Below are 22,132 nucleotides of genomic sequence, written 5' to 3' on the forward strand. Positions count from 1 at the left end.
GTGTTGTGGGAGAGTTTCAGGCTGTTTAGTCTCTATTTCTCTAGAAATGCAAGTCAAATACAACTTCTAGAAATGAATATAGCACTAATCTGATGACCAGGCTGAACGCACATCAGAAAATGCTGAAGGGAGCACTGGTCAAGATGCAGCTGAGTAAATTACCAAGAGTAAAAATGAAAGAGATAAAAAGATGAAAATAATAAGAAGTTAAGATACATGGAGGATACGAGTCTATTACAGGAGAGACTACATGAATAGAGGAGACCAATATTTTAAGAGATGATGGTTAAATCTCCAGTTGAAGAAAAGTAAAACGTCAGATTCAGGAAGCCCAACATGGTTTGAGTAGGTAAAATTACACCAAATCCACACTGAGCCGTACCAGACGCTAACTGCGCCGCGCCAAAGGAAACTTGAACACCTCCTGCGCGTCTGGCCAGGAGCGGGGAGCACAGGTGGATCGCTACCAGCTACCAGCAGGCCGCGCGCAGTCTCTGCAGGACTGCGGCTCCCGGCATGCCACGCGCCGGCGCACGCGTACCGTCGCCACGCAGGGCGGCGCCCTCTGGCGGCGGGCGGGGCCGGCGCGGGGGCGGAGCCGGAGGCGGGGGGTTGCGCTTGGTGACGGGAGGACGCGCGGCCGCCTCGCACTAGGCTCGCGGCGGCGGCGGCTGCGGCTGAGGCGGCGGCGGCGGCGAGAGAGCTACCGCGGCTCACGCGCAGCACGCGGGCCATGATGAGGGACTGTGGCCGTGCGGCCTGCGCACAGCTGGCCGGTGAGAGCGCGGGCGGTGGGCGGCGCGGGCTGGGAAGATGGCGGAGAGGCCGGCGCTGCGGCCCCCGCGGCCCTGGCCCGGCCTCGCCGGAGGCCCCCGGCCCAGCTGCACGAGGAATCCGGGCCCGCGGTGACCGAAGCGGCGGGAAGGGCCGACGCCGCGCCGCGGAGGGGGTGGGGCGTTGGTGTGCAGGGCCGGCTGGGCTGGGGTCGCAGTGCGCTGGGGGCCAAGGCCGCGTGAGGGCTGGGTGTGCGCCGAGGGGCCAGGCTGAGGGTGTGAGTGGGTGTGAGTGCTCGCGAGGGTACCCTACCCCAAGGGTGGGTGTGAGTGTGCCCAGCGCAAGGGTGGGCGTGTGTGCCCAGCCTGAATGTGATTTCGAGTGTGCCCAGCCCGAGGGTGGGTGTGAGTGCGAGTGTGCTCGGCCTGGGGGTAAGCGTGAGTGTGACTATGCCCAGACCAAGGGTGGGTGTGAGTGCAAGTGTGCCCGACCCGGGGGTGGGTGTGAGTGCAAGTGTGCCCAGCTGAACTCTCGGGCGCTGGCCCGATTCCAGGGCGCAGTTGGCATGGGGAGGAGGTGGGTGTCCTCTGGGCCGGGGGTTCGTGCTCTGAGTCCTGAAGGGCGGCCGGGTTGCAGGAGGGTAGTGCGGGCCGGACGTCCACTGCCCTGCGGCCCCGGGCTTTGTCCCCAGGGAGTGGCGATGGGCGTCTCCAAGTCAGGTCGTGGCTGCCTGCGGGTCGGTGCGGTCGCCAGTGGGCTCAGTGGCTTCTTCTGTGCCGCAGGCACAGGCTGGTCGCGCCAGAGGCTCGGGGGCTCAGCGTCTTCCTTTCCCGTTCGCCTCCTGGAGCTGGGATCCCGTCATTTGCTTCCTGGGTGCAGGATAGGTGTGGGTGGAGGCAGTTTTCCGTGCTGAGGGCCGCGAGCGAGGCAGGCTGTGCATCTTAGGGCTCTGGACGTCTTTTCTTTTAAAACGTGCAGCCTGCTCGGAGGCCGCGGCAGCTGTGGGTGTGTTCCATGCTGCTTCCCACCAGCAGCTGCTGTGGGCGCTGCGCAGCCTTCAAAAATGTAGCTAGGCCCCCTCCCCCTGCAGTGTTCTACGGGTTTAACCAAACCTCCAGTGACCTCTGCTGAAAAACCTACAGTTGCAAGGCTTTGCGTGCTTCCCATGGTACAGACAATATGGAGATTTGTCTTTTGAAGCCAGTAAGGGGAACTGAAAGCTGTGTCCTGGGTGCAGTCTGTAAATAGCAGGTGGTTCCCTCAGCGGCTCCCCTTTCATAATGAGCAAGGTGTGTTTCTCTCTGCCCCTGGGGGAGGGGAAGGAGATTTGATAGGAGGTGTAAAGCGAGGAGACTCCGTCCATAGACCGTCCTGGGCACAGACTCGGTGACCCTCAGTGCTGGCAAGTGAATGACTAGAGGCAGTGTCTCCCTCCCTGCACTTTGTTTAGCCAGCTGTCTTGCCGAGAGTCACTGAGCAGAGTGGAAAACTGGAAAAGAGGGTGGGTTCTGGAGCCAGACTGCCTGCCTTTGAGTCGTGACTCTTCTGTTTACTGGCTTTGTGGTCTTAGGCAAGGTCTCTGTGCCTTTGGTTCATCTGTAAAATGGGAACACTAATAATATTGGCCTCATAGGGTTGTTGTGAGGACTCTGTGAATTGACTTGTAAAACACTTTGTTCCTGGCACATTGTGTTTTTAAAAGTTAGGAATTGTCACTGCAGCCAGATTTGGTGCTGCTAGGTTTAAGGTTAGGTTTGGTGCTGCCAGAGTTAGGGTTGGTGCTGGTGGGGTATATATGCTAGGTCATTGGTTCTTTAGTTGTCCTGTAGCACTGCCGACTTAGTTTTACATGAACTTGAAGTCTGTGGCTCTCATTTTTTTACACAAGCAAGCTGAGGTTGTATTTGGAGAAACAAATCTTTATAAAGGTAAAAGAGGAACAAATCTCATGTACTTAGATCAATTATTATATAGAACTGTTATAAGAAATATTTTTAGAGAAAAAAAGCTTAGTACTTATTTTGCCATGGGATTAGGTAGGCTTGTTGTTGGCAGAAATGAGATTTAAAACAGTTCCTGGGTAATGCTTTCTGAATTAAACTGCCAAAGCCACTGTTGTTATACTTCACAGTGTTATCCTTGTAATAGAATAGATAGTTTATTAAAATGAACTGTAACTGAATATGGAATTACCAGAACTGTAACATTTTGCATTGCTAACCTGTTGGAAGAAGTAAGACTTAACCTGCTTTAAAACAAAGTGGGAAAATTCCTTATGTTTCTCAAAGAGATGATTGATTCTCCTCAGATCTAATCATCTCTTCCCTTAGATTTATCCTAGAAAACTATATCTCATCTCCTTTTTACCATGTGACACAAAGACTAGGGAAATCCCTTCCATCTTAAGAAGAGTCTTTTTTGAGATTTGTGACATTTAAGGTGAGAATGTTTAATGTTTAGAAGCAGTAATGAGGGCGTGGTGGCACACCCTATTCCTACTCCACTGCCAGTGACTCCCCTCAGGAGGCTGAGGTGGGAGGATCAATTGAACCCAGGAGTTCAAGGCTGTAGTTAGCTATGATCATGCCTCTGTACCACTGCACTCCAGCCTGGGCAACAAAGTGAGACTCTGACTCAAAAAAAAAAAAAAAAGTAACAGAAACAGCTTCGGTGAGCAAGTCTTAAAATAAAGATAGATTTTGAAATGTCCATGCTAGCCTTTTCTCCTGGATGTGTGCTAGGATGGAAAGCTGTGGATTAGAAGCTGCATACCACATGGAGAATCAGCATGTCCTTGAGCAATTTAATTTAATAACAGTTAGTACAGCAAATGCAACTTCTTGTTAGGCTTCTGCTTGGTTCTTTGATGCTACTGAAAAAAAATGTCCATGAAATATGTTCTTATAATGAGATACCTAGCAAAACCCCTCTGCTGTGCCTGTTCACTGACTTATCCTGTGTCATGGATCTTAAGTGTTTTCTCTCACAGTTAGCTTTGTGGGTGTCCCCTAAAGATGCCACAAGGCATTGTTCAGAAGAGCAGACTCAGGTGTTCAGGTGTGCAGCCTGTCGCATACAGTGCTGAGGCCAAGAGACTCCCTTGTAGAGATAGACTGGATTGTCTGGAGTGTCTCTGGTCCCTTCTCCTGTTATCTGTGTTTTGTCTCCTGTGCCTGCATTTCTGTGTCTTTCATCTACTTCTTAGACTTGCCCCCGACTTTATCTGGCAGGCCTTCTCTGTGCCCAGAGATTGAGTCTGACCCTGACTTCAGTCCTTTGGCCACATTCTTTCTATCTATGGTGGTGACATTCCTCCACACCTGAGCCTAATCCACTGCCACTTCTGCCAAGCTTGATATTGCAGACCCCTGTGATTCACATTTTGCAGGGTTTTTTTCCCTAAAACTTGTGTTGATCAGCTGTGCCCACCATCTTGTGTGATCCCCTGAAATGTGATTGTGGCAAATATTTGATCATACTTCTGCGAATTTTGTTTACAGGAAATAGCATCCTACTCCTTTCATAATCTTGCTGTGAAACTCATACCAGTCATTGATACAGTTTGTGTGGCCAAAAGAGCTATTAAGAGCTTAGTGACCACTATTATGCTCTGTTGGGTGGAATTTTTCTTGATTCCACATTTGGTGTGGCTTTTCCCTACTTTTGGGTTTTTGGAATTCTGTGAGGAGACCATAATCAGCATTAGGAGTATTTTTTTAATATTCTATATGAGTGTTTCCCAAGTATTGTTTATTCAGTACTTTTGAAATTGAACATCTAATTTATGCTCAATTAGTTGTGCATATATTGTAGTGCCACAAACATGCAGCACACTGTTCTTTCAGGGAGCTTAGAAGAGAAAATTCTACTTAAAGGATATGAGCCCTTCTCTGATTAAGGGCCAAACATTGCTCCTGGCCAGAGGTCAGTAAGCTATAGCCCACCTGCAGATCTCCCTTGCCTGTTTTTTTTTTTTTTTTTTTTTTTTTTTTTTGAGACAGAGTCTCGCTTTGTTGTCCAGGCTAGAGTGAGTGCCGTGGCGTCAGCCTAGCTCACAGCAACCTCAAACTCCTGGGCTCGAGTGATCCTTCTGCCTCAGCCTCCCAAGTAGCTGGGACTACAGGCATGTGCCACCATGCCCGGCTAATTATTTTTTATATATATATATCAGTTGGCCAATTGATTTCTTTCTATTTATAGTAGAGACAGGGTCTCGCTCTTGCTCAGGCTGGTTTTGAACTCCTGACCTTGAGCAATCCGCCCGCCTCGGCCTCCCAAGAGCTAGGATTACAGGCGTGAGCCACAGCGCCCGGCCATCCCTTGCCTGTTTTTATAAATTAAGTTTTATTGAAACAACCACACCTATTTGTTTTTGTGTTGTCTGTGTCTGCTTTGGCAGACTTGACTAGTTGTGACAGAGGCTATATGGCCCACAAAGCCTAAACTATATGCTATCTGACTCATTTATAGAACTTTGCTCTAGAAGTTGAGAGGGGAAATGATTGTAGGGGGCCATAGCAGTGAGGGAAGGCTTCAAGGAAGAGGTGGTCTTCGAGCTCAACCTTAGTCAATGGAGTGTGAATGGGGGAAAGAAATAGGTGTCATAGCACCATAGACAGAAAATGTTTCAAGTTTTGGGAGCAAGCTGGGCGCAGTGGCTCATGGCTGTAATCCTAGCACTCTGGGAGGCCGAAGCGGTTGGATTGTTTGAGCTCAGGAGTTTGAGACTAGCCTGAGCAAGAGTGAGACCCCATCTCTACTAAAAAAATAGATATTAGCTGGACAACAAAAAATATGTATAGAAAAAATTAGCCAGGGCCAGGCGTGGTGGCTCATGCCTGTAATCCTAGCACTCTGGCAGGTTGAGCCAGGAGGATCGCTCAAGGTCAGGAGTTTGAAACCAGCCTGAGCAAGAGTGAGACCCCGTCTCTACTAAAAAAAATAGAAAGAAATTAATTGGCAAACTAAAAGTACATATAGAAAAAGTTCACCGGGCATGGTGGCCCATGCCTGTAGTCCCAGCTACTCGGGAGGCTGAGGCAGAAGGATTGCTTGAGCCCAGGAGTTTGAGGTTGCTATGAGCTAGGCTGACCCCACAGCACTCTAGCCAGGGCAACAGAGTGAGACTCTGTCTCAGAAAAAGAAAAAAGTTTTGGGAGCAAAGGTAAGAAAGCTGGTTATTTGTGATTTCTGGGGGTTTTAACGGTTATGAAAGGAATAATGGGAAATAAAGGTCATTCCATAATAATGGAAAGGTCTTTGCATTCAGGCTAAAGACTTTGGATTTTAATTTTCTAGACAATAGGGAGCTACTGTAGGTTTGTGAGCAAGGGATGTCCTGATAAAATGCTTAGAGACGGCTGGGTGTGGTGGCTCACACCTGTAATCCTAGCACTCTGGGAGGCCAAGGCGGGCAGATTGCTCGAGGTAAGGAGTTCAAAACCAGCCTGAGCAAGAGCGAGACCCCCATCTCTACTATAAATAGAAAGAAATTAATTGGCCAACTAATATATAAATTAGCCGGGCATGGTGGTGCATGCCTGTAGTCCCAGCTACTCGGGAGGCTGAGGCAGGAGGATTACTGGAGCCCAGGAGTTTGAGGTTGCTGTGAGCTAGGCTGAAGCCATGGCACTCACTCTAGCCTGGGCAACAAAGTGAGACTCTGTCTCAAAAAAAAAAAAAAAAAAATGCTTAGGGAGATTTTTTTACTAGTTATTTTATTTTTTCGGAGACAAGGTCTTGCCCTGTAACCTGTATGGTGGCCTAATTATAGCTCACTGCAGCCTCGAATTCCTGGGCTCAAGCAATCCTATTTCAGCCTCCTGAGTAGCTGGGAGTACAGGTGTGTGCCACCATGCCTAGCTAATTTAAAATATTTTTTTGTAGTGATGTGGTCTTGCTGTGTTGCCCAGGCTGATCCCAAACTCCTGGCCTCACCATGCCTGGCCATGGTTAAGGAGATTTAATCGACAGTGTCACATAGGAGGGATTGGAGAGGGAAGGAGGGAGATCCCATCTCTACTAAAATAGAAAAATTAGCTGAGTGTGGTGTGGTCCTGTAGTCCCAGCTACTTGGGAAGCTGAGGCAGGAGGATCCTTTGAGCCCAGGAGTGTGAGGTTGCAGTGAGCTGTGATGACACCACTACACTCTATGCCAGGCAATAAAGTGGGATGGTTGTGTCTCGAAGGAAGGAAGGAAGGAAGGAAGGAAGGAAGGAAGGAAGGAAGGAAGGAAGGAAGGAGGGAGGGAGGGAGGGAGGGAGGGAGGGAGGGAGGGAGGGAAGGAAGGAAGGAAGGAAGGAAGAAAGGAAGGAAATTACTTCAAAGCAGGTAGTTTATTGGACTGCTTTCTCTAAGGAAGACTCTAGTAACAAATAACCTCAGCATTTCAGAGGCTTACAACAATAGCAACAGAGGTTTATTTCTTGTTCACATTTCATTTGCTTGTGACTCTTCCAAGAGTCTTCATTTCTAGACCCAGGACCAGCCCATATTTAGGACATGCTCTTTTTATGGCAAGGGAGTGACAGAAACTCAGTGTCTTTTCAAGCTTCATTTTAGACTGGCAGCTCAGGTTCCATGGGCCAGAGCAGGGCAGGATGTACAGCCCTCTTACGGGGAAGGGGAAAGTGAATACTTGAGGACGGAGACAATACTACAATCCCCCAAGAGAGTAAACAAGTCTGCTTCTTGCTTTCTGGGTGATCTCACTGTGGGGTAAAGGTGCATCTGAACGTCTCCCTTTAGCCTCGGACACTGGACACTGGAGCCAGCTGCTGTATATGGGAGCTCCTAAGACATTGCAGACTCAGCACTCCCTTTCCCTCAGCCCTTTGGTGCTTTGAGGCCATCATATGCTTTGTTACTACCTAGAAGCCTGGCATTCTGGGTCCTCCTCTCAGCCATCAACTCCTATGGCTCCAGGTCCTGCTAATTGTACCTCCTGAATAGGGATAAGATCTATTTTTCCTGTGTTCTCAGGACCACTGCCCATGGGGCTTATGTCATGTCCTTTCTGGACTAGACTATGTGTCAGCCTTGAACCTCATCCCTCTCTCTTCCACATAGCTGCTTAGGTGATGTATGCAGAGCAGTGGCCTCACCTGGGGTGATTTTGCCCCCCTCCCTGAAATTGGCAATATCTGGAGACGTTCTTGGTTGTCCTAACTGGAAGGGGATGGCCAGGGATGCTGTTGAACTCCACAGTGCCCAGGATGGTGCCCAGGCTCAGAGCACATCTGTCTGTTGTTCCATTGCCTGGCACCTTCCCTGGCTCCCCAGTAACCATTGGACTGTGTGCCACAGGCTTGTGTGTCCCAGCCCACCCTCTTCTGCAGTAACACCACAGTGTGGCCATTGGGCCAATCCTTGCTTGGTGTCACCTCCTCCTCCAGAAAATAAGCCAAGTTCATGTGGCTCCTTCAGCTCCTTTGACCCAGGCACAGGCCACCTCAGCAGGAGCCTTTCCTGGACCCCCTCCCTGAGGCCATCAAGAGCTTCTCCTGCTGCCCATGGCACTCTGGGCAGCACTTTGGGTCATTGCATAGCCACACATTGTCTCCCCTCTGGACTGGGAAGTCCTTGAGGACAACAGACACATTTGTATTCTTTTTTTTTTTTTTGAGACAGAGTCTCACTTTGTTGCCCAGTCTAGAGTGAATGCCGTGGCGTCAGCTTAGCTCACAGCAACCTCAAAGTCCTGGGCTCCAGCAATCCTCCTGCCTCAGCCTCCCGAGTAGCTGGGACTACAGGCATGCGCCACCATGCCCGGCTAATTTTTTCTATATAGATTAGTTGACCAATTAATTTCTTTCTATTTATAGTAGAGACGGGGGTCTCACTCTTGCTTAGGCTGGTTTTGAACTCCTGACCTTGAGCAATCCGCCCGCCTTGGCCTCCCAGAGTGCTAGGATTACAGGCGTGAGCCACTGGGCCCGGCCATTTGTATTCTTAATGTCTTATTGCACATTGCAACATTTTCTTTGAGCATTAACTTCTGTAAAAATGGTTGGATTTAGGATGGGGAGTTGGCCACAAAGAGAATGGTTGGCATAGCAGTGGGAGTGACTCCTTTGTTCATTTCCCCTATGTTGGTTGCTTCCAACTACCCAGAGCCTCTGCATAGCTTGTTTTCCTGAGTAGAAATTTTTTGATTCTCATTTATTATTTTTTGGCTTCCTAAAAAGTTTTAATTTATTTTTGAACAGATAATATATTCACGTGGTTCAAAAGTACAAAGGGTGCACAGTGAAGTCTCCCACCAGGAACCTGGTTCTGGAGGCTCTGCTATGACCAGCTTCTTGTATCTCCTGGAGATACTTTGTAACTATGCAAGCAAGGGTGTGTATATATTCTTTTTTTCCACTCATTTCTTTTTTTGTTGTTGTCTTTTTTTTTTTATTTCAGCATATTATGGGGGTACAAATGATTAGATTACATGTGTTGCCTTCCCTCCTTTCGCCCCCAGAGTCAGAGCTTCAAGCGTGTCCATCCCCCAGATGGTGCGCATGGTACTCATTATGTATGTATATACCCATCCCTTCCTTCCCCCTCCCATCTGCTCGACATCTGATAAATGTTATTCCTATATGTGCACTTAGGTGTTGATCAGTGAAACCAATTTGCTGGTGAGGACATGTGGTGCTTATTTTTCCATTTTTGAGGTACTTCACTTAGTAGATGGGTTCTAGCTCTATCCAGGAAAATACAAAAGGTGCTATATCACCATTGTTTCTTACAGCTGAATAGTACTCCATGGTATACATATACCACATTTTATTAATCCACTTGTTTATTGGTGGGCACTTGGATTGTTTCCACATCTTTGCAATTGTGAATTATGCTGCTTATAAACATTTGTCGACTCTTTTCTTTTTAAAAAGCTTCTGAACTTCGTCTTTTTCAATTATATTTGAGAAGTCATTCCATATTAGTACATTTTCCAGTACATTCTTTTGGATGGTTGCATCATGTTCCATATTATGGAGATGCTATAATTTTTGTGCAGTTATGAACAAGGTGGTAAGTACAGTGTTTTGTAAATGTGCCTATAGGCCCCATCTCTAGAAATAGCATCTTTTTCTTTCTTTTTTTTTTTTAATTTTTTTTTTCTTTCTACATCACATTCTGTGTTCATTTTTTAATTTTTTAATTAGCAATAATCGTGCGTCAGATAAACCTCACTGGCTACAATACTGCCACTGTGCAAAGCTAAAATAGCATCTTTTTCTTCAGTCACTATTTATTCTATCATATCAGGTTTTGTTCTTGTATCTTACTGTCTTTAACTCTGCACGTCCTTTGGTCATTTATTTCTCCTAATTATCTATATATTTTAAATAATATAATAGGTTGGATTAAAGAGTTTCTCAGTTGGAAATTGGTTCACCTTTTGTGTGTTCTTATGGTTAAGAGTGACTAGGGGCCGGGTGTGGTGGCTTACGCCTCTAATCCTAGCACTCTAGGAGGCCAAGGCGGGTGGATCACTCAAGGTCAGGAGTTGAAACTAGCCTGAGCAAGAGCGAGAGCCTGTCTCTACTATAAATAGAAAGAAATTAATTGGCCAACTAACATATATATAGAAAAAATTAGCCAGGCATGGTGGCACATGCCTGTAGTCCCAGCTACTCGGGAGTCTGAGGCAGTAGGATTGCTTGAGCTCAGGACTTTGAGGTTGCTGTGAGGTAGGCTGACACCACAGCACTCACTCTAGCCTGGGCAACAAAGTGAGACTCTGTCTCAACAACAACAACAACAAAAAAGAGTGACTAGGAATATACACATCCACACAGAAACTTGTCCATGAGTGTTCACAGCAGCAGTGTAGTGGTTGAAAAGTGGAAACAACTCAGATGTTCATCAACTAATGAACAAACAAACAAAATATGATCTGTCCATACAATGGAATATTATTTGGCAATAAAAAGGAGTGAGTTACTGATTTATTCTATAACATTGATGAACCTTAAATATACTGAGTGAAAGAAGCCAGGCACATACTATAAGATTCCATTTATGTCAAATGTCCAGAATAGGCAAATTTATAGAGACAGAAAGTAGAGGAATGGTTCCAAGGGGCTGGGGGCTGGGGGACGACAGCCAAAATGTGTGGAGTTTCATTAGGGTAATGAAAATATCCTAAAATTGTGGTGAAGGTTGTCCCTGTCAACGTACTAAAAGTAGTCTAAAGTTGTACACTTAAAATGGGTGAATTGTATGGTATGTGAATTACATCTTAATGAAGCTGTTTATAAACAAGAGTGACTAGAATTTTTCAGAAGGGAAGATTTCAGGGTGGGGGTTGGAAGGCTTGGTACCCACAGAGAGCCTTGGTGTAGATGCATTTCTGGGGGTTTTGAGAGGTGATAAGTCCCTGATCAGTTTCTGAGATGTCAGGCTGTAGCAGATGGAACACTGTTCTTGGTGCAGAAGACTTGAGTTAAACTTGGACTCAATCACAGACTAATTGTGTGATTGATCCCAGATAAGTCACTTAACCATGTAAACCTTGGCTCTTTGCAGATTAGATATTTTTCTGTTTATTGTTCAGGGTTGTTGTGAGACTAAAGCATGACTGAATTTTAGCGGATTTTGTAAATTACTGAGTGTTATATGTGTATAAGATTTTTAAAAATTAATTTCAACAGTAAGAGGTTGATAAACCAGCAGAACTCTTTTCTGTCCTCTTGTAGGCTGGTCTAAGACAAGACAAACACTGAGTGTAATCAATGGCAGTGAGGACAGAAGTGAGGTGTGAGCAGCACAGCTGTCTGGCCAGAGTGCTAGGACACAAACACGAGAGGCATGCTCTTTTAATCTTTTCTGCTTTTTCTCTTGGTCATCTCTTTAAGCTGCTAGAAGCTCCAGCATTAATCAGACATAGTGGCTGATGAGTTGACTTCATGGGTTGAGTTTTGCAGTAGTATTTGCCCTGAGATACTGCTAATGGTTTTCTATTAACCTTTCTCTGGGATTTCTGTAGGGACCAGCATGATCTTCCTAGCAGTTAAGGTTGTACTGAAGCCTATGCAATATAAGTTTTTCCAACTCATACTTCTCACATTATTTATGCATCAGATTGTATGCTGCATGTGTTACTAATAAAGGTGAGCCATTTCTGAAACTCTGTATTGTTTTTCTATTTAATTGTCATGGTGTTGTCTTTTATTTTGTATTCAGAATTCAACTGGATCATAAAAATTCCTACTTCTCTTGACCATAAGTACCAGAAGTAACCTCTGATTCCTAAAAACTGAGAGGGGGCTAATGCTGTGGAGTCCCAGAGACCCTCATTCAGGCATGTGCAGAAAGCAGAGATGGCATCCAGAAACAGCGTGGGGCTTTCTACTCAAGGCTGCTGGGGCCCGGGATGAGTCTCACTCAGGCAGAGCCCTTCTCCATTGGTTTGACAGGGCTCTCAAGCCTGGTTCTGTGTTTGCCAGGCGCACTCAACACTCATCCTGCTCTCAGGCTCTCCTGTCATCTGGTATGTGCCAGCCACTTGCCGGTCAGCTTACCTGAGATGAAGGAGATAGACCAAGCCTCTGATGGGGGTGTGGATTGTGTAGACATCCTATAGACATCAGTGGTGGCCGTGTGCCTGGGATCTTTGTGAGACCCTTAGGGTGGCTACCCTGGAGGATCGCAGAGTATATACGGGCTTTTCAGAGAAGGAATGTCTTGTCTATAAAGGAGAGGTATTAGCGGCTGAGGCTGTTGACCAGGCCCAGGAGGAGCACACCTCAGGTAAAAGGGGCACAGGAGGCTGGAACCAGCAGATGTCAGCAGCTGCCAACAGCTCTTTGTGACTGGAGGGTCCAGTGTGAGGCACGGATGAGCAGGCACCTGGGTGTCAGCGAGCAAGTGGGAGGGTGTTGTTTGAGTATGTAGAGCTTGGACTGTCTCCTGAAGGGGGCACTTCTCAACTCATGCCCCACCTGTGGAATTAGTATACAGTTAGGAAGAGTTGAGGGGTTTTGCAAGAGTCTCTAGCTCCACCTTTATCCATTCATTTCCTTTATGGAAAACTTCAGAAATTACATAAAATTATTATCTACCCATGATCCATTCTAATGTATTTTAAATGGACTATTTATCTCTTATCACTGAAGTATGTGATCTTTATATATTCTGGATACAAGTCCATTATCAGATATATATGATTTACAAATGTGCTCTCCCATTCTGTGGATTATTTTTTTCACTTCCTTATTTATTTATTTATTTATTTGGTGACAGGGTTAACCCTTTGTTTCCCAGGCTAGAGTACAGTAGCGTTATCACAGCTCACTGCAACCTCAAACTCCTGGCCTTAGCCTCCCAAGTAATGGGGACTACAGGTGCATACCACCATGCCCCACTAATTTTTTTATTTTTTGTAGAGACAAGTTCTTGCTGTGTTGCCCAGGCTGGTCTCAAACTCCTGGGCTCAAGTGATCCTCCTACCTGTGCCTGCCAAAATGCTGGGATTACATGTGTGAACCACCATGCCCAGCCTGCTTGGTCATTTAATAGGCTTCTGCTGGCTGCTGTGTTGAGAACCCACTGGGGTGAGGGAGGTAGTGAGGAGATGGGTTAGGAGGTGACACAGTAGCCCAAGCTCCATCCAGGTGGTAATGATGAAGTGAAAGGATGTTCGAATCTGTAAATAGCTGTTATGTTTTTCCTCATTTGTTTTAATCTTCTTTATTGAGTTTTCTAGACGTATTTTGAAGTTAACCAGTAAGATTTCCTGGTGGAAGTACAGTGGACTGCCTTGAGTGGAAGCCCAGAAGTTGAGTTGGGCGTGCTGTGTTGAGAGCCTCTGAGACACCAGGGGCAACTGGGGCCCAGGAGAGGGAGTGGGTGGAAGTGTCAGCTAGAGAGTCACAGGCATAGGGATAGAGTGCAGCCATGGGCCCAGAGGTCTCTAGATGATGGGTCCAGGTGGAGAAGAGAGCCCAGGACTGGGCATGGGGCCTCCTGCAGTGAGACACCCAGGAGCAGGGAAGAAGGCCTTAGCCCAGTGGCAAGTGAGGAAGGCTGATAGAGAAGGCAGAGTGGTCCAGGTTGATAATGGGCAGGGGGAGGTCTGATCTACAGTGAGGACAGGAAAGCAGGTGGGGAGCTGCCACTGGGCTCAGTCTTGAGGTCTTTGGTGATCTGAAGAGCAGATTTGGAGGTAGGTGGATAAAAGCATGATTAGAGTGGGTTTAGAGAAAATGGGACAGAAGCAGTTAAAGGCACCAGGGACAGATGCCTCCTTACTGGATTTTGCTGCAAAGGAGCATAGAAGTTTTTTGTTCACAAATTTTGTAAGATACAAGAAATGATAGCCAGTGTCATGCTGCTGGGACTGACCTGAAGGAGGGAAGAAATGGCAGCATGGAGAGACCTGCATGTCAGCAGGGGCAGGCAGGTTGAGGCATGTGTGCTGGTCCCTGAGCCTCTGTGGAAGTTCTCTTCTGATGCTTTTCTCAGAGGAGAAGGAAACAGGTTCCTAGTTGATGATGAGGATGGGGAAGAAGGAGGAGATGCTGGAGGCTACAGACAGAGAAGGTGTGCCATGGGCTGAGGAGGCTGTTAGTTGGCCAGGTGGACTCCAGGCCATGTGCTGATATGGGGACTGGAGGGGAGGCTGGTCAGTGGGTTTTCCTCAGGGTGTGTTGAGCTGCCTTTGAGGACTGGGGGAGCACTGGGTTACCCATGGGAGTTGGGTTGCTAAGTAAGCGTGGGCCCGGGATTTGAGATATCATGAGAGTGAGGCTGTTATCCCTCATTAGAAAGAAAGAATCTGAGGCCAGAAGGCAGGTGATGTGAGGAAGAGCTGGGGAGAGAGAGGGATTTCACTCGCAGAGCTTGTTGGTGAGGGGGACAGCCTGATCGGATTGACACTGTGAACGTGTGTGCAGGGTGTGTGCATGGTAATCCAGGAGTGAGTGTTGAGGGCAGGACCCCATGCTTCGGCTACATGTGTTCTGAAGGGGGCACTGAGAGGGTGATACACATGTGGATGGGCCAGTATCACCCCAGGGGCCTCTCTGGGGTCTTTGTGCAGGGACAATGGTGTCCCTCAGAGGAGTGGAGAATCTTGCTTCAGTGATGGTGCTGGTAAGAAGAGCCACAGGCTGGGCGTGGTGGCTCACACCTGTAATCCTAGCACTCTGGGAGGCCAAGGCGGGGGAATTGCTTGAGGTCAGGAGTTCGAAACCAGCCTGAGCAAGATCCCGTCTCTACTACAAATAGAAAGAAATTAATTGACCAATTAAAAATAAATATACAAAAAATTAGCCAGGCATGGTCGCACATGCCTGTAGTCCCAGTTACTCGGGAGGCTGAAGCAGGAGGATCCCTTGAGCCCAGGAGATTGAGCTTGCTGTGAGCTAGGCTGATGCCACAGCACTCACTCTAGCCTGGGCAACAAAGTGAGACTCTGTCTCAAAAAAAAAAAGAAAAGCCACAGGATCTTGGACTACAGGCAGATTGTCCACTCTGAGTGTGAATGGGAGGGGACTTTAAGCACTGCTGTAGCTAAAAACACAGGAGCACTGGTTGAATGTGGAACCTGAAATGCAATTGATGCTCCACTCTGAAGCCAGTGCAATCTCAGTGTTTCACAAAAAGGAACTGAATTATGACATGTCCACACAATGGGACACTGTGCTCTGAAGGTTAAGTTGACTGTGTCTGTGTGGCCAAATGTAAAGTGATAGAAGAAAAATACACAGAAAGAAAGAAAGAAAGAGAGAGAGAGAGAGAGAGAGAGAAAGAGAAAGAGAAAGATAGAAAAAGAAAGAAAGAGAAACATACCAATTCTCAATATTTGTAGTAGGACCTATGTTTTGGTAAATTGAAAAGAAGAATATATAGTTCTTCATATGCTGATATATACACAGAATTTTTTTTCTGAAAGTAAACATGAGACAGTTAACAATGGTATCTTTGTTGGGTTCCTCAGACATGTTGTAACTTTTTTTTTTTTTTTTAAATAATGTCTGAAGACTTACCTGCTCTGTGAGGTGGTGGGCTGTTTCTATTTTCTTCTTTTTCTTTCCAAGTGAATGAACTCTGAGATGTGTGAATTACTGAGAATGGGAGTGAGACAGAAAAAGGAAGAACTGCCCCTCAGCCGAGGCCTGGGAATGCAAGGTATGGCAGCACTTGAGTGAGAATGTGAAGGGCCTGGGACTGGCCCTCCAGTGGGGCCAGCGCAAGTGCCAGCGAGTTGGGTGCTGTTTAGAGTCTGCTTGTCAGACTTGGTAGTGATGTGCATGTTTCTAATCTAGCTGAGGATTCGTGTTTCCCCGAAAATAAGACAGGGTCTTATATTTATTTTTCCTCAAGAAGACACCCTAGGGCTTGTTTTCAGGGGATGTGTTATTTTTTTAAGTATGGTACAACAATCCACATTCAAATATAGATAAGTCGTCGTCTTCTGAAACATCATCATAACTCTCCAAACCCCGAATTCCATCCTGAATTTCTTGCAACTCTATTTCCTTTAGAACCATTGGACCCAATCTCTCATGTCGAGCAATAGAGCTCTCATTAAATGAGCGGGGCTGGCTTATTTATTAGATCCAGTGAGCACTGGGTCCAATCTGCACAGTGGAGCAGAAATGATCTCTCTGAGCTCAGTAGGAGACTGCTTGCTGAATCATTTCCGCTATCCCCTGGTGTTTGTGAAGGGTGAGAGAAGCCCACAGTCCAGGCAAGGTGGCTCACGCCTGTAATCCTAGCACTCTGGGAGGCTGAGGTGGGCGAATCGCTCAAGGTGAGGAGTTTGACTCCAGCCTGAGCAAGAGCAAGACCCCGTCTCTTACTAAAAAATAGAAAGAAATTAATTGGTCAACTAAAAATATATAGAAAAAATTAGCTGGGCACGGTGGTGCATGCCTGTAGTACCAGCTACATGGGAAGCTGACACAAAAGGATTGCTGGAGCCCAGGAATTTGAGGTTGCTGTGAGCTAGGCTGACACCACGGCACTCTAGCTTGGGCGACAGAGTAAGACTCTGTCTAAAAAAAAAGAGAGAGAGAGGCCCACAGTGCTGAGTAAAATGGCAGCCATAGCTTTCCTTCTTCCCCCTGGGGACACACAATACCTAAAGCAGAGCATCTCGCTCCTCACTTCACTGAGGAGACTTTCCCCTCAAAGTCTCAGCTTGCAGCACGTGCAGGATGGCTGGGACCTGACAGGGGGAGCCGACCTTGTTGGTGGGGCTGCCCACACCTTTCTGGTCACCTCTGGGATAGTAGCTGTCACGATGGGGCAGATGAGAAGGGCTGCTCATCTTTACCGCGCTGGGTTGTGCAGATACACTGCATAGCCATGCCCATCACTAGGTCTTATTTTTGAGGCAGGGCTTATATTGCGCAAATGCTTATAAATCCTGCTATGGGTAGGCCTTATTTTCAGAGAAACACGGTTGCTGAGGCCTGTACTGGGCCTGGCAGGTGAGTTAAAGGGCTGGCAAGACTTAGAGCTGAGAGGCCAGAGCCCAGTTTCTGGGCTTGAATGATAGGGCACTTCACTGTGGAGATAAGAGTCTGCTGTGGACAGCACTCGTGTCCCTGTCTCACCACATTAAGTTCCTGTTGGCCTTGGGGCTCTGGGCATTCTGGCTCTGTCCAGTCACTGGTTCTCATATCAGACAGTATGTCGTCTTCCAATTCAAATAGTATCATGTTGCTCCCCTGCTTAAAATCCTTAATGGCTTTTGTACTAAGGACAAAATTAAAAATCTTTTTGTGTTCTCTGAGCCTTCTGAGGCCTGTGATCAGACTGGAGGCCTCCTCCTTCCTCTCCCTGGAGTGGCCGATCGTTTCTTCCCTCAGTCCCCTGAAGGCATCTCCCTTTTTAAGGGGGGTGGCTTCTTTCTCCTCTTTGAGGTCTTGGCTTAGAGAAGAGGTATTTTCTCATGTAATTTACTGTAGATCTTTCCTGCTTTTCTTCCTCATAGAACTTTATTCTTTAATAGAAGTTACCAGAATTTATAGTTATATATTAACTTTTTATTTGTTTCTTGTTTTTCTCCTTTACGATATAAGAGCAGGGACCATGTCAGCTTTGTTTATAGTCTGGCCAGGGCCTGGTATAATAATGACACATAAGCACAAAATAGATAATTTTTGAATGAATGTGTAAATAGAAAAAATAAATAGAATTAGTGAGCTCTATAAGAAATGCAAGAGATACCACCAGCTACTGCTATGCGTAATTAAAAGTTATTTGAATGATGGAAGTAAGTGTTAAATAGCGGTTCAGAGGTGAGGGGCCCATTTGGGGTGGGTGACCGCTAAGTACCGTGTCTTTGAAAGAGAGGCAAGGAGAGAGTGTACCCGGGAACAAGTGTCCAGGTGAGGGTAGGCCTGGCAAGTATGAGGCATGACTCAGGGCAGCTGGCAAAATGTTTTCATTGGATCAGAGCAGAAGTGGGAAGCACGGTCATGAAGTAGGTGTGTTCCAGAGCCTGCTGTGCCACCTGTAGCTGCTGGGCACTGAATCGTGGCTTGCAAGACTGGGGTGTTAAGTGTTATTTAATTTTAATTAATTTAAGTAGCCACAGTGACAAGTGACTATTAAATAGTGTAGTTCCAGAAGTTACTAGTATAAGAATTGTCCCTTGGTCCCCTTTCTGTGTGGGTCGGGGTGAGTGGCACCCGGTGTTCTGAGGCACCGCGTCTGTAGGGAGAGACGCGAGGTACAGAAATATAACATAAAAATGGCTTCCAAAAGAGCCCCAGTCATCTTGGCTAAAGGAGCAGAGGAAATGGAGACAGTGATCCCTGTAGACATCATGAGACGAGCTGGGATTAAGGTCACCATTGCAGGTCTGGCTGGAAAAGACCCAGTACAGTGTAGTCATGATGTTGTCATTTGTCCTGATGCCAGTCTTGAAGATGCAGAAAAACAGGGGTTGTATGATGTGGTGTTTCTGCCAGGAGGGAATCTGGGTGCACAGTATTTATCTGAGTCTGCTGCTATGAAAGAGATACTGAAGGAACAGGAAAAAAGGAAGGGGCTCATAGCCGCCATCTGCACAGGTCCCACTGCTCTGTTGGCTCATGAAATAGGTTTTGGAAGTAAAGTTACAACACACCCACTTGCTAAAGACAAAATGATGAATGGAAGTCATTACAGCTATTCTGAGAGTCTCGTGGAACAGGACAGCCTGATCCTCACAAGCCGCAGCCTAGGGATCAATTTTGAGTTTGCGCTTGCCATCGTGAAGACCCTGAGTGGCAAGGAGGTGGCAGATCAAGTGAAGGCTCCACTTGTTCTTAAAAATTTGACCCTCAGAGAAGTAGGCCACTTGTAATCCATTCTCATTGTGTTCTCTGAAAAAAATGGTGGGTTAATGTGCTAAGAAGCTGCCCTTGGTACTGCTTTCATGGAGTATAGTTGTGAAGTGACAGCTACACAGAGATCTCTCAACCCACAGATTGTGCTTGTACATTTCTGAGCCTTGTTTACACAATAAACGGAATTTGGCAAACTAAAAAAAAAAAAAAAGAATTGTCCCTTTATTTTGGGGGCACCATTGACTATTTATTATGATGAAAGTGACGTAATCTTGGCTGGTCTTTTGGGAAATTCTTGAATATGGTAGTAGCAGTGAGATGGGTTTGGGTGAGGGAAGGCCAAAAGCATGGCAAGTCTTCTGTTATTTAACCAGAGGCCAGCAAAAGGGAATTAGCTCTTGAATGTGCAAGAGGCCTTTGAGGCTTGTGGGAACAGGTGGCTGCCGAGCTGATGCTGAGGTGCCCATGATAGGTTGGCCAGTGGTGGGGACCTGGGTCCCAGAGGAGACCCAAGAGCACCTACACCTTTGAGCCTGGGGGCAGTGCAGTGTGCTGTGGACAGAAATCCGATGCACAGTACAAGTGTGTGTGGTGGTTGAGAAAAGTTATTTGGGGAGGAGAGTACCATTGAGGTACATGTGAGGGAATACCATCTAGGGAATGTCCACATTGCATTCATAAAGTGAAGTGAACCTGGCATTTGGGAGCGAGGTATGTCAAGATAGATATTTGGGACTTAGCTACAGAGGTTACAGTGGAAACTAGGAACAGAATGAAAAGTTCAGAGGGTAGAGTATAGAGGAAAAATAGCCTTGGGGTATCCCACAGTTGAAGAGGGCATGAACAAGTGGACGCTTGAGGCAGCCAGGGGAGGGAGCTGAGGAAAGTAATGTGGTTAGCTCAGTTTGAGAGGGAGCATGGGCCAGAGAGTATGGCAGCATGGTGGGGCGTCAAGGCCAGGGAATGAGTCAAGGCCAGAGGATTTGACAAAAGGTTGTTTGGAATATTCTAATCTCTTTGTTTACCCTCCTGAGCTATTCTAGATGTCCTGTAGTTATGTTTAAACTTGGAATGTAGACTTAGAACACTAGCCTCTCTGCTCTTAGGTGAGAGGGCCAGTGTGATTGAAAAGGGAGCACTCCTCGGCCTCAGAGATGTCGTGTAATCAAGACAGACTCAGTGGAAATATAAGGCTGAACTGAAATTTCAGTTTTTGTAGGTCAAAAAGTGTTGAAAATGGCAACTTCATATGATTATATCTGATTGTATAAAGCAGCATTCTACAAGCCTCCCAGCACATGTAGGAAGTTAGCATATGTTTTCCTCAATGCCTTCACTGTGTAAATGAGGAGTTGATAGTACTTTCATTGCTCTGTCATGTCAGCATGGAGCTGTTTGTCTAGCTGTCTGCCATTTTGAGTATAATAATTGTGTCCTTTATAAATGCGCACATTATTAATTACTGTTTATGTTGGGTTCCATGGGAAGCAAACTCTGAGATGGAGATTTGTATTTAGGAAGTTTACTGGGGAGTACTTTTGGGATCACACATGTGGATAGAGAGAAGGGAGCAGAACTGGCTAGGACAGTGACCTGTCACTGCTGTGTCATCCCATCATGAACCTAGTATACCTCACCATGAATCCAGTACTTTGAAAAGTCTTTCATCAGTACTTTGAAGTACTTAGTGTACATATAAATTTTGCCAAATTTATCCCTAATATTGATTAAATGTTAATATATGTCCTAATATTAAACATTAATGTTTTTTATTTTTTTACATATATAATCATTTTTTCTGTGAATAAAGATAGTTGTATTTATTTTCCAATCCTATGTGTTTTCTTTTTCTTGCCTTATTGCACAGCTAGGACCTCCAGTAAAGCATCATACAAAAGTGGTGAGGGGAAAGCATTCAGTTTTTCCCTGTTTAGTGTGACATAGTCATACCTTGGTATCTGAGGGGCACTGGTTCCAGGACCCTCTCGGATACCAAAATCCATGGGTGCTTAAGTCCCTGATATATTAATAAAATGATGCAGTATTTGCATGTAACCTGTGCATATCCTCCCATGTGCTTCAAATCATCTCTAGATTACTAATACCTAATACAGTATAAATGCTGTGTAAATAGTTATACTGTATTTTAAATTTTGTATCACTTTTTATTGTTGTATCATTATTTTTTATTGTTTTTTTCCCCCCAAATATTTCAGTCTGTGTTTAGTTAAACTCATGGATATGGAGGGCTTACTAGTAGTACATAGCTATAGGTTTTATACATATACCCTTTATCAGGTTGAGGACATTTCTTTCTATTCTTTGCTTAGAGTTTTTATTAAGAATGGCCTGGCCCTGTGCCTCATGCCTGGAATCCCTTTACTTTGGGACACTGAGGCAGGAGGATCAGTTGAGCCCAAGAGTTTGAGACCAGCCCGGGCAACATAGCCAGACCTTGTCTCTATAAAAAATTAAAACTAGCCAGGGATGGTGGCACACACCTGTAGTCCTAGCCACCTAGCTACTTGGGAGGCCAAGCTAGGAAGATTGCTTGAGTCCAGGAGTTCAAAGCTTCTGTGAGGTATGATGATGCCACTGCACTGCAGCCTGAGTGACAGAGCGAGACTCTGTTTCCAAAAAAAAAAAAAAGAATGAATGGTGTATTTTGTCAACTGCTTTTTCTGCCTCTATTGTGAAGATCATCCACTTTTCTTTTTTACTCTGTTAATATGGTGAATTTCACTGATTGGGTTTTGAATGTTAAACCTTGCAATCCTGGGATTCTTGGGTATGATGTGTTATCCTTTATTGCTGTATTTAATTGACTAACATTTTTAAATTTTAAGGATGTTTGTATCAAAAGTCATGAAAGATACTGATCTGTAGGTTTTTTTGTAATGTCTTTGTCTGGTTTTGAGAGCAGTATAATATTGGCTTCATAAAACAAGTGGAGAAATGCTTCTTCTAGAAAGAAGTGGAATAATTTGTATAGAATTGTTATTTTTCTTTCATTCTTTCTTGTTTTTTTTTCTTGAGACAGAGTATTGCTCTGTCACCCAGGCTGGGGTGAAGTGACA

General features: G+C 45.9%; 1 protein-coding gene and 2 pseudogenes across 2 annotated transcripts in view; 2 read left to right on the forward strand and 1 right to left on the reverse strand.

Annotated features, from left to right (window-relative positions):
• Nucleotides 1-625: 625 nt before the first annotated feature.
• The window catches only part of ARHGAP39 (Rho GTPase activating protein 39), a 131,909-nt gene continuing 110,402 nt past the window's right edge, over nt 626-22,132 (forward strand). For both annotated transcript variants that reach the window (XM_012760020.2, XM_012760023.2), the window contains exon 1: nt 626-776. The gene's annotated coding sequence lies outside the window, so the exon portion shown is untranslated. The remainder of the gene's footprint in view (nt 777-22,132) is intronic.
• Nucleotides 9,903-9,986, reverse strand: LOC142872002 (uncharacterized; annotated as a pseudogene).
• On the forward strand, nt 10,415-20,800 carry LOC105868842 (Parkinson disease protein 7 homolog pseudogene; annotated as a pseudogene).

This window comes from Microcebus murinus, chromosome 7 (genome assembly GCF_040939455.1).
Source record: "Microcebus murinus isolate Inina chromosome 7, M.murinus_Inina_mat1.0, whole genome shotgun sequence".
NCBI classification, from domain to species: Eukaryota; Metazoa; Chordata; class Mammalia; order Primates; family Cheirogaleidae; genus Microcebus; species Microcebus murinus.